Genomic DNA, 10,071 nt, shown 5'->3' with positions numbered 1-10,071 from the left:
GAATTATTGGGCATGTCACAGAGCGCATGGGGCATGAGGTTTGCAACACACTGGTGAGGGTAAATAAATAAATAAATAGAAAGTGAAATAAGTTACAAATAATGTTCTCCCTTCCTTTTTCTTATGCCTATTGAGGTTCTTGCATCACATGTCTCCCACCCCTTCCCCAAGGTAGTTCTGAGATTGAGAGCGGCACATCGTGGCTACACCTTGCGTTATGACCCTTCCCCACTCTTCGCGCAACCACCCCTCAGAAGTGACCCACAAAAATTCGAATCCTAGTGTGGAAAAAATTTTTACTGCTAGGATTTGGTAGGCAAGGGGAGGAGAAGTAGTGGTCCCGGTTTAAATATCAAACCTCTCCGCAGTGTCTCATGGAGTGAGGATACGTGGCACTGTTGATGGTAATGCGTATACCGGTTGCGGACGTTAAACTTGGCGCATCATCATAGAACACAAACATTATACTATACTACACACACACACACACACACACACATGTAGCATTATAAATCATGGAATAGAGCACATTGCAAAGAAATAAACAAAAAAAATCACAGTAAGAGAGCGCTGTTATACCGTAATTGATTCAAGCAGCAAGCCAAACTTTTTTCATCATATTTAAAGGAAATAAAACTAAACTCTGCCCAACGGTACCGACAAGCCGCCGTGTCATCCTCAGGCCACACGCATCACTGGATGGTGATTTGGAGGGCATGAGGTCAGCACACCGTATGTCAGTTTACGAGACTGGAGCCACTACGTCTCAAACAAATAGCTCCTCAGTTTGCCTCAGAAGGGCTGAGTGCAACCCGCCTGCCTACAGCGCTCGGCAATGCGGATGGTCATCCATCCTCGTGCTAGCCCAGCCCTACAGCGCTTAAATTCGGTGATCTGAAGGGAACCGGTGTTACCACTGTGGCACAGCCGTTGGCTTAAAAGAAAAAAAGAGTATGTAAATTTCACTATTCTGTAGAGTTACTAGAGGAATTTCCCATTATTGTTCTATACACCGAGCTGTGAATTATATTTGTAAGTCTTATTGAAAAGTGTGAGGGCCTAAGCTTCCGATAACTTACGACGAATGAAAAGTAACAAACCAGCTGCTAGCTATTAAACCCTTTCTGACCTGAACCTTTCTGGAGGAAGGAAAATTTCTCTCAGGCGATTTTTTTAATGATTTAGATGCAAAATTTATAGAATACTGGCTACGCATTTCCAAAACACACATTTTACACTTCTCATCTTTTTATGAACTTAAATAACTGATTTTGAAATATTCACTATTGTAATAAATAAACACATCATTCAGTCATTACTATGCAAATATGACAATACTATTAATAATATTCATTTATGGAATGGAATATAACTATCCAAAGTCTTCCGCGCATTCTGACCGTAATAAGCTGCTGCACACTCTCGTATTTATAAGTATTTATTTTCACAGTGAAAACCAAGAATTGGCAGTACTTGTACATGTTAAAAAGGGTGAATTTTTACAAATGTATACATAATGTTTCGACTGGGAAAATATTTCTTTTCCAGTTATAGACAGTAAAATTTAATGAACACAATTGTAGCCACTTTGCTTGTAAGGGTTATATACATAGTTCAGCAGCTGTCACTGTTGGAAGCGCTAAATGAGTGTCCGCAGTTTTTACTACCCCTACATATGCCATTCCGTTTCATATTTATTTACTATGTGCTCTGCTTTCAATTTTGGTAATTACTTTTCTGATTAACAAGATATCCATCGCCATCTTGCCGAGGTCCTGCAGTCTTTGAAGAAGAACAGCTGCATTGCGCCAGCATGCAAAGAGTCTGTCACACTGCAGTTCATCGTCACATCAGTGATCTCAAAAATTCAAAGATCAACCGTCAGCCACAATTTCTGTTGCTATGGTATGAAAAACTATCATCCGACTAACTATTAAGTTAACGTTAATAAATTAAAATAATAGCTTCAGTTTCTCTTAACAAAAAACGTGGTAGTGTTTCTCCACACACCCATTACATTAACAACACACAAATCTCTTGCAATTATAGTTTGCAAAAGTATGATATAATGGAAACGTGTTAATCATAGAGAGTCCGCCTCGCCTATCACATCCGTCTCCCCTCCCCCACATGGATCCTGTATGACCTTATTCCGTTCCCGCACCTCCTCCTTTTCCTCGAACAGATAAGGATCCTCTACACCTCCCGCAAACTTGTTCGCCCTCACCCACTTGTCTCTCCCATCCTGTCCCACCCCTGTCCGCTGCTGCGGGTGTATTCCCACGTCCCACGTGCTCTCCATCTATCCACTCTCCATACCCTCTCCCAAGATACCTTCCACCAGCTCCCACATCCTGATGATACCCTCATCCCCTCCATCTACCCTCCTATCAACTTTGATCCTCCTCTTCCAAATCCTTTGTTTTTTTTTCCTTCGGGCACCCTCTCTCCCTTCTCTCCCTCCTCCGTTCCTCCCCCTCCCACCCCTGGGCTTCCCCTACACCCCCCATACCATCTTTCCTACTCCCCTCTCCTCTGCCACTGGAATGTACACTCTCCCCTCTCCCTTCTCCCCTATCTTTCCCCTTTTGGCAGGTCCTCATACTCGCAGACGTCACGTGAACATTCGCGCTCCAGAGATCATCTCTATTGGTTCTGAGTGTGTGTCGTCGTGTTAGTGCTTCAGTGTTTTCGCCGCACACGCTCCTTCATTTACGTGTATCATCTCAATCATCAATGTTCGTGTACAATGCTGACAATTTTTTATTTTTCTACGCCTGTGAACGGCTTCGTATTTTTTGCTCTTGTGACTACCGTTTTTGTCCACCGTTATGTTTTGTTTCCATTGGTACTGTCTGTGGCCGAAGAGCGGCGTACTATTGCTGCTGCCGGCTCACTTTATTAATGTAAGGTGTTGAAATAACGATAAAGAAAAAAATGGTGGAGAGTGTGCACTATGCCCATTTACCATTCGTATCCTGAATATTGTTAAACAAGATTTACGTGAAAGCCATTTTTACTTAATGATAAGAGATTGCAGATAGAACTTGTGAAATGTAATTGAAAACTGACAGCTTAACGTATTTAGAATTGACAATATCATTCGCTGCGTTTAAGTGCATTTACGTATTGCCGTTAATTATCACTGTTTAACATTGAAATCGTCATATGCATTTGTCATTTGTAACAGTGAAAATACTGTTACTGCGTTAGATCTAGATACCTTACGCTACACCGATATGCTAACACACATTACTAAATCATTTCTGTTCCGTTACTGTTTCCATAAAGATTACGCCACATATAATTAAGAAACTTGTCCACATATTCGCTTTCAATAGCAAATAGTAAACGATCAGTAATTATCGTACAACACAACTTCTAACAGTTGTATATTTACCGCTATGCAGGTGTTTATTTGTATGTGTTGTTTTGTAAGGATTGAATTAAGGTAGAGAAAAAAGATAAAGTTTATCTGAGATACACACTCAAAATGTTTTTCTATTTAGTAAATGCAAATTAACGAATAAATGTTTTGTCTCTCCATGTGACAAGAGCAACATCACACAAAAAAGTTTTTCTTCGTTGTTGCAGGATAGAAGGACCCTAGTAAATGTGACGAAGAAAGGTGTGTGTTGCTTGCTTTATTGAGACGAAGTCAAACATCCAAGGTCAGAGAAATATCACAGCGCCAATCTGAAAACAACCTTCCTCTCGGCCATAAGAAAATGGGACATGAATTTCACGCATCCAGAGAGTGTGGTTTTGAAGTACCATGTAAGTAGACAAGGAGGAGTGACGAAAGTATGGAGAGAAACCGAAATATTTTTCCATCGTGCAGCACAGACGTCTGATCGTGGCATCGAAAGAAGTGCGAATAACTCGTACGACCGTGAATCGCGTACTCCGAAAGCGTCTTTATCGACCTGACACCGTACGTGCCGGAAGGCAAGCGCATGAGGAACTTTTTAAAAATCAGTCGAAGAGGAAGAGCGCTTCAAGTGAATTTTTGGTCAGCTAGGTGTTGGAGTGCACATGTTGTGTACTGAGGTAGTAAACCTCTATGATGTTATTCGAAACTCTTGCTCTCAGAGCATTATAAACAGGGTAGGACGAGCGTTGGTTATTCACGTATTTACCGATTATTACAGTTGGAGGTATCACAGATACGTCAACGATTTACAAGATCAACTAAGTTTCATAAAACTGTCCAAAGAGAGTCCTGAAGCTGCCGCGATAGCTCAGAAGGTAGCAGAAGAGAAATATTTAGGCTCGTGATATTGTCAGTGGGATTTTGGCGTCACCCCTAGTCGATGGAGTTTATCCGAACAACATTCTTATGTTAATAAAATGAATTGTAATTACAAACCTCTAAGTTTTTCTATCTGTATGTGAAGGCATGTGAAGGCAAATCTCAGGAACTATTGTAGGGGGTTAGATTCGATAAAGATTTCAGTAATGAACAGACGGATTCAGGGGGAAAGATTGTGTATATAATGTATTATGTATCACTTGGGCATCCATGGGTCCCATGGAGGATGAGACAGCCACCGCGACGGCTGAGGAGTATCATACTTACGACAATCAGCCCTGAACTTAATGATCACCGATCTACTATCGACAGAAAACCGCCCAGCCGATAGCAGCGTCACCTGGCGAGGAATGAGCGCTAGCTGGACACACACGCCATGCATGTGGTGTCAGAGAGTGTGGTGTCCTTGTGTAGGTTGGAGAAGGAGCGCGATCGTTCTGAGTTTGACCGAGGGCAGACTGCAATGACGTGGAAGCTCGGCACGAGCAATTAGGAAACTGCACGACTTGTCCGGTGCTCGAGGACTGCTATGATGAGTGTCTTCAATATATGGCGAAAGCAAAGGAAACCATGTCCAGACGTCGTGAGGATTGGGCGGCCACCCCTCATTGCAGTTGTCAGACATCGTAGGCTGGGCAGACTGGTAAAACGGAAGAGTCGGTGAATGGTGCCTTAGCATCAGATCTTAAATCTGGGCAGAGTACAAGTGTGCCTGAAGACATAGAGCACCCAACACTCCTGCCACTGTGCCGCCGCAGCGGAAGATCTATGCTTGTGCCAATGTTAACAGCACGATAACGGAAACTACGGCTGAAATGGGCATCTGACCATCGGCACTGGGCGTTGGCGCAGAGCGTTTCTTCATCATGCCAACGGAATGGTACGATTCCGTCGTCTTTCAGGGTAACTGCTCCTTGACAACCGTGTGCAGGACGGAGACAAGCTGGCGGCGGTTCCATTAGGTTCTGGGGAAAATTCACTTGGGCATACATGTGTCCCACGGAACCCGTGAAAGGCATCGTGACGGCCGATAAGTGTCATACAGTGCTTGCAGACCACATACACCCATTCATGATCATCATTTTCCCAACGGCAGTGGTATTTTTAAACAAGGCAATGCGCAATGTCACGAGGGCAGGAGTGTGGTTCAAGGAACATCGTGGGAAGTTCCAGTTCAGGTGGTGGGCCCCCAGCATGTCAGATCTGATACCGATCGAACACACCTGGTACGTTATTAAACGTGGCGTCAGACTTCATCGACCTTTCCCAAGAATTTACGGTACTTGGGTGACTTGTTTGTGCAGATGTAGTGCCAACTCCCTCCAAGGCCCCACTGCTACCATACCACGACAAACGGCCGCTGTTACCCGTAACAAAGAGGGACACACCGGCTATTAGATAGGTGGTCATAATGTTCTGGCTGATCAGTGTCGTTCTATCCATGCGAAACTTGGTATAACTGTTAAAAAATAAAGAAGAATCTAAACAGTATCTATGTTACTGTAAATAACTCTCTTACTAAGAGGGTATATAGTTGTTTTATCACAATTTTCGCTTGAGGTAAACCATGACGAACTATTATGTAGGCACTACAAGGAACATGTCAGAAAATTAATGGAATAACAAAAATGCACATTGTTGTTTACTCTCCTAAACTAGTAACATGATGTTGTTTATTAAATTGAGTGAAACAAGTAATGTTTCTTTTCTTCGAAACAGAATTTCTCTATGTTACGGCACATTAATAATAGCGTGACTTAGTCGGTTCTTTGTCGCGCTTTCATCTCACCCTGTGGCTATTCTTTTTAACTACACTCCTGGAAATTGAAATAAGAACACCGTGAATTCATTGTCCCAGGAAGGGGAAACTTTATTGACACATTCCTGGGGTCAGATACATCACATGATCACACTGACAGAACCACAGGCACATAGACACAGGCAACAGAGCATGCACAATGTCGGCACTAGTACAGTGTATATACACTTTTCGCAGCAATGCAGGCTGCTATTCTCCCATGGAGACGATCGTAGAGATGCTGGATGTAGTCCTGTGGAACGGCTTGCCATGCCATTTCCACCTGGCGCCTCAGTTGGACCAGCGTTCGTGCTGGACGTGCAGACCGCGTGAGACGACGCTTCATCAAGTCCCAAATATGCTCAATGGGGGACAGATCCGGAGATCTTGCTGGCCAGGGTAGTTGACTTACACCTTCTAGAGCACGTTGGGTGGCACGGGATACATGCGGACGTGCATTGTGCTGTTGGAACAGCAAGTTCCCTTGCCGGTCTAGGAATGGTAGAACGATGGGTTCAATGACGGTTTGGATGTACCGTGCACTATTCAGTGTCCCCTCGACGATCACCAGAGGTGTACTGCTAGTGTAGGAGATCGCTCCCCACACCATGATGCCGGGTGTTGGCCCTGTGTGCCTCGGTCGTATGCAGTTCTGATTGTGGGGCTCACCAGCACGGCGCCAAACACGCATACGACCATCATTGGCACCAAGGCAGAAGCGACTCTCATCGCTGAAGACGACACGTCTCCATTCGTCCCTCCATTCACGCCTGTCGCGACACCACTGGAGGCGGGCTGCACGATGTTGGGGCGTGAGCGGAAGACGGCCTAACTGTGTGCGGGACCGTAGCCCAGCTTCATGGAGACGGTTGCGAATGGTCCTCGCCGATACCCCAGGAGCAACAGTGCCCCTAATTTGCTGGGAAGTGGCGGTGCGGTCCCCTACGGCACTGTGTAGGATCCTACGGTGTTGGCGTGCATCCGTCAGTCGCTGCGGTCCGGTCCCAGGTCGACGGGCACGTGCACCTTCCGCCGACCACTGGCGACAACATCGATGTACTGTGGAGACCTCACGCCCCACGTGTTGAGCAATTCGGCGGTACGTCCACCCGGCCTCCCGCATGCCCACTATACGCCCTCGCTCAAGGTCCGTCAACTGCACATACGGTTCACTTCCACGCTGTCGCGGCATGCTACCAGTGTTAAAGACTGCGATGGAGCTCCGTACGCCACGGCAAACTGGCTGACACTGACGGCGGCGGTGCACAAATGCTGCGCAGCTAGCGCCATTCGACGGCCAACACCGCGGTTCCTGGTGTGTCCGCTGTGCCGGGCGTGTGATCATTGCTTGTACAGCCCTCTCGCAGTGTCCGGAGCAAGTATGGTGGGTCTGACACACCGGTGTCAATGTGTTCTTTTTTCCATTTCCAGGAGTGTATGTCGGTTGCCGAGGAAAGGAGGCTTTTTTCAGCCTGGGTTTGATGGGCAAGTCTACGACTATTCCTCCTATATTGGTAGACGTTGGCATTAGACGTAGTAGCAAGGTCGAGCGATTTTCCCAATGTTGGCCTGTGTTTTCCACTGTAGTAAAAATTCGTGGAGCGGTATGAAGATTGCGAATCAAGTAGTCGGCCTGCAGATCTCAATAATTTGATGTGGCAAGTCGTGAGCGCTGTGGGGAGAAATGTTTCAAAGTGTTTCTTATTTCACAAGTCTGGACTGATTGGTCGGTCGTGATCGACTAGTTACATTTCCGCTTGGGAATGCCTACAAAGAATTTGAAAGTGTATTTCGGTCCGTGGGCGTGAATGTCTGCCTGTGTCTAACGTGTTTCTCCCGGCGAGTGCTACGGATTAGGTTAGAGTTAACTCATAGCAACTAATTTCATTCGTTTCCGTGCAAAGTTGAGTATGGTATTGTTGTGTGATCTTGTCCGTGTTTACTTTGACATTGAAGGTATCTGTCCTATTTGTCATGCGGATTTTGAAGAAATTTTGACAATAAATTTAAAGGAAGTTGTGAATTTGTTAAACGTAATTAACATCTGTATTGCCGATATAGCCATATAGTTCGTAAGTCTGTACTTCAGACCACAGATGTCAATCGGAGACGCTACCTCTTTTGAAGAGAGTAGCAGTAGTGATTGTTGGGCAGTCTGGCAATGCACTTGGTTTGAAAAGGATGAAAGCTGACATGCAGTATGGTGGAAGCAGCATTATCAAAAAGGGGTTTTGTAATTATATATTTAGAGGAAATACACTGAAGAATGCGTATTAGTGGACGAATGGTTCAAATTGTTCATGTGGCTCTAAGCGCTATGGGACTTAACATCTGAGGTCATCAGTCCCCTAGACTTAGAACTACTTAAACCTAACTAACCTAAGGACACCACACACATCCATGCCCGGAGCAGGATTCCAACTTGCGACCGTAGCAGCAGCGCGGATCCGGACTGAAGAGCCTAGAACCGCTCGGCCACAGCGGCTGGCGGACGAATGGTAAAAACCCACTGTTAAGGTAATCCATAAATATGTAACTGTGTAGTTTCTTACTGCTAGAACATTGTGTATGATTAAAGTTTTCTGTAGACATTTTATAGTGAAGTACACGGAATTCTCCGATAGATGAAATAAGTGTCAAGGGAGACAACTGTACACAAGGAAGCCACAAGTAATATTTTGTTGATTTGTCTAGTTGTGACAACATTATGGAAAGTGTATTTTTGGTATGACTTAACGAAGCATAACTATACTTGTTTTCATTTATCAGTCGTTAAGTTTAGTTCCCCATTTTTCATTATTTACTTTCATGACTGTGTCTCCATACTCGCATTGTACATCGTGAGTTGCGTACTGATAAGAATTTTGTGAAAACTGCAAAACACACGAACGTTCCGTGCGCACAGCTACGGTAATAATTTTAATTACCATTAAAGCTCAAGTCCATTTCAAGGCTCAGTGACTGTCAGAGTGTGCCTGTGCAAAATTGCAATATCATCTCTGAGGCTCAATACCATTACAATATTTCAGTAAAGTGCTACCTTGTGAATTTTCAAGCAGTTTTATCAGAAAGACACATGCATTAAATTTTATGTTTATTTGCTGTGTTATTAGAACAACAGTTCTTGTATAGTGATCGTTTGCGAGATTAAATATAAATAATAGCTATATTCAGGGCCAAAATTTTAATCTGAACCCTTTGTTGTGCAGTCAGATGGCATACGTAAATCTCATAGATAACGACTTGTTCTCTCGCAGACGAATTGATTGGTTCTCCGTCTGGTCTCGATATCACATCGTGTAGCATAAGCTCCATATATTCCCACTCATTATTTCATTTTAACATGTTCTGTTGTATCTCTGCAATAAGGTGTGCATATTTCGATATCTATATGAGTTTTACACATTTCTCAGATACCAACCAGACACGAGTTTAGAAGTTACACGTTGCTTTGAAACTGTATTGATGTTTTATTGTGGTCATAGAAGAGGCGTTCGATAAGTAATACAGCATTTTCTTCTGAGAGCAGGTTGGTTTTATTCAGGATTCCAGTAAACCACCTTATTCCCCATTCCTATGGCTACAAAACTCTATTTTTTTAAATAATATCTTTCCAATGCGACAACCCTACGCCACCTTATTGTGAGGGCATGTATGCCGCCATGTTATCACTCCACTGGTTGACTTGGGAGCCAGCGTCTTGCTGCATTTGTAACCTCCCATCATCCCCGTAGTGTTTCATTCGGAGTTATTCCTTCATTGGGCCATAAAGGTGGAAGCCGGAACGTGCAGGAACCGAGCTGTAGGGTGGAAGAGAAAGAACAGTCATGTGAACTTTTGTGAGATCATGTCAGGCGCGCTCACTTACATCAGCCCTGGATTTGTCATGGAGAAGGATAATTTCTCCTGCATTTCTGTGGCGACAAACTTGCTGAAGTAGTTTCTTCTATTACCTCAGGCT

The 10,071-nt window shown here is 44.2% G+C and overlaps 1 pseudogene; it reads right to left on the bottom strand.

Annotated features, from left to right (window-relative positions):
- Positions 1-817: 817 nt before the first annotated feature.
- Positions 818-935, bottom strand: LOC126279234 (5S ribosomal RNA; annotated as a pseudogene).
- Positions 936-10,071: the final 9,136 nt, after the last annotated feature.

Source organism: Schistocerca gregaria, chromosome 6 (assembly GCF_023897955.1).
Source record: "Schistocerca gregaria isolate iqSchGreg1 chromosome 6, iqSchGreg1.2, whole genome shotgun sequence".
In the NCBI taxonomy this organism is placed as follows: domain Eukaryota; kingdom Metazoa; phylum Arthropoda; class Insecta; order Orthoptera; family Acrididae; genus Schistocerca; species Schistocerca gregaria.
The sequence above is the reverse complement of the archived record's forward strand: the minus strand, read 5'-3'. Positions and strand labels throughout refer to the sequence as shown.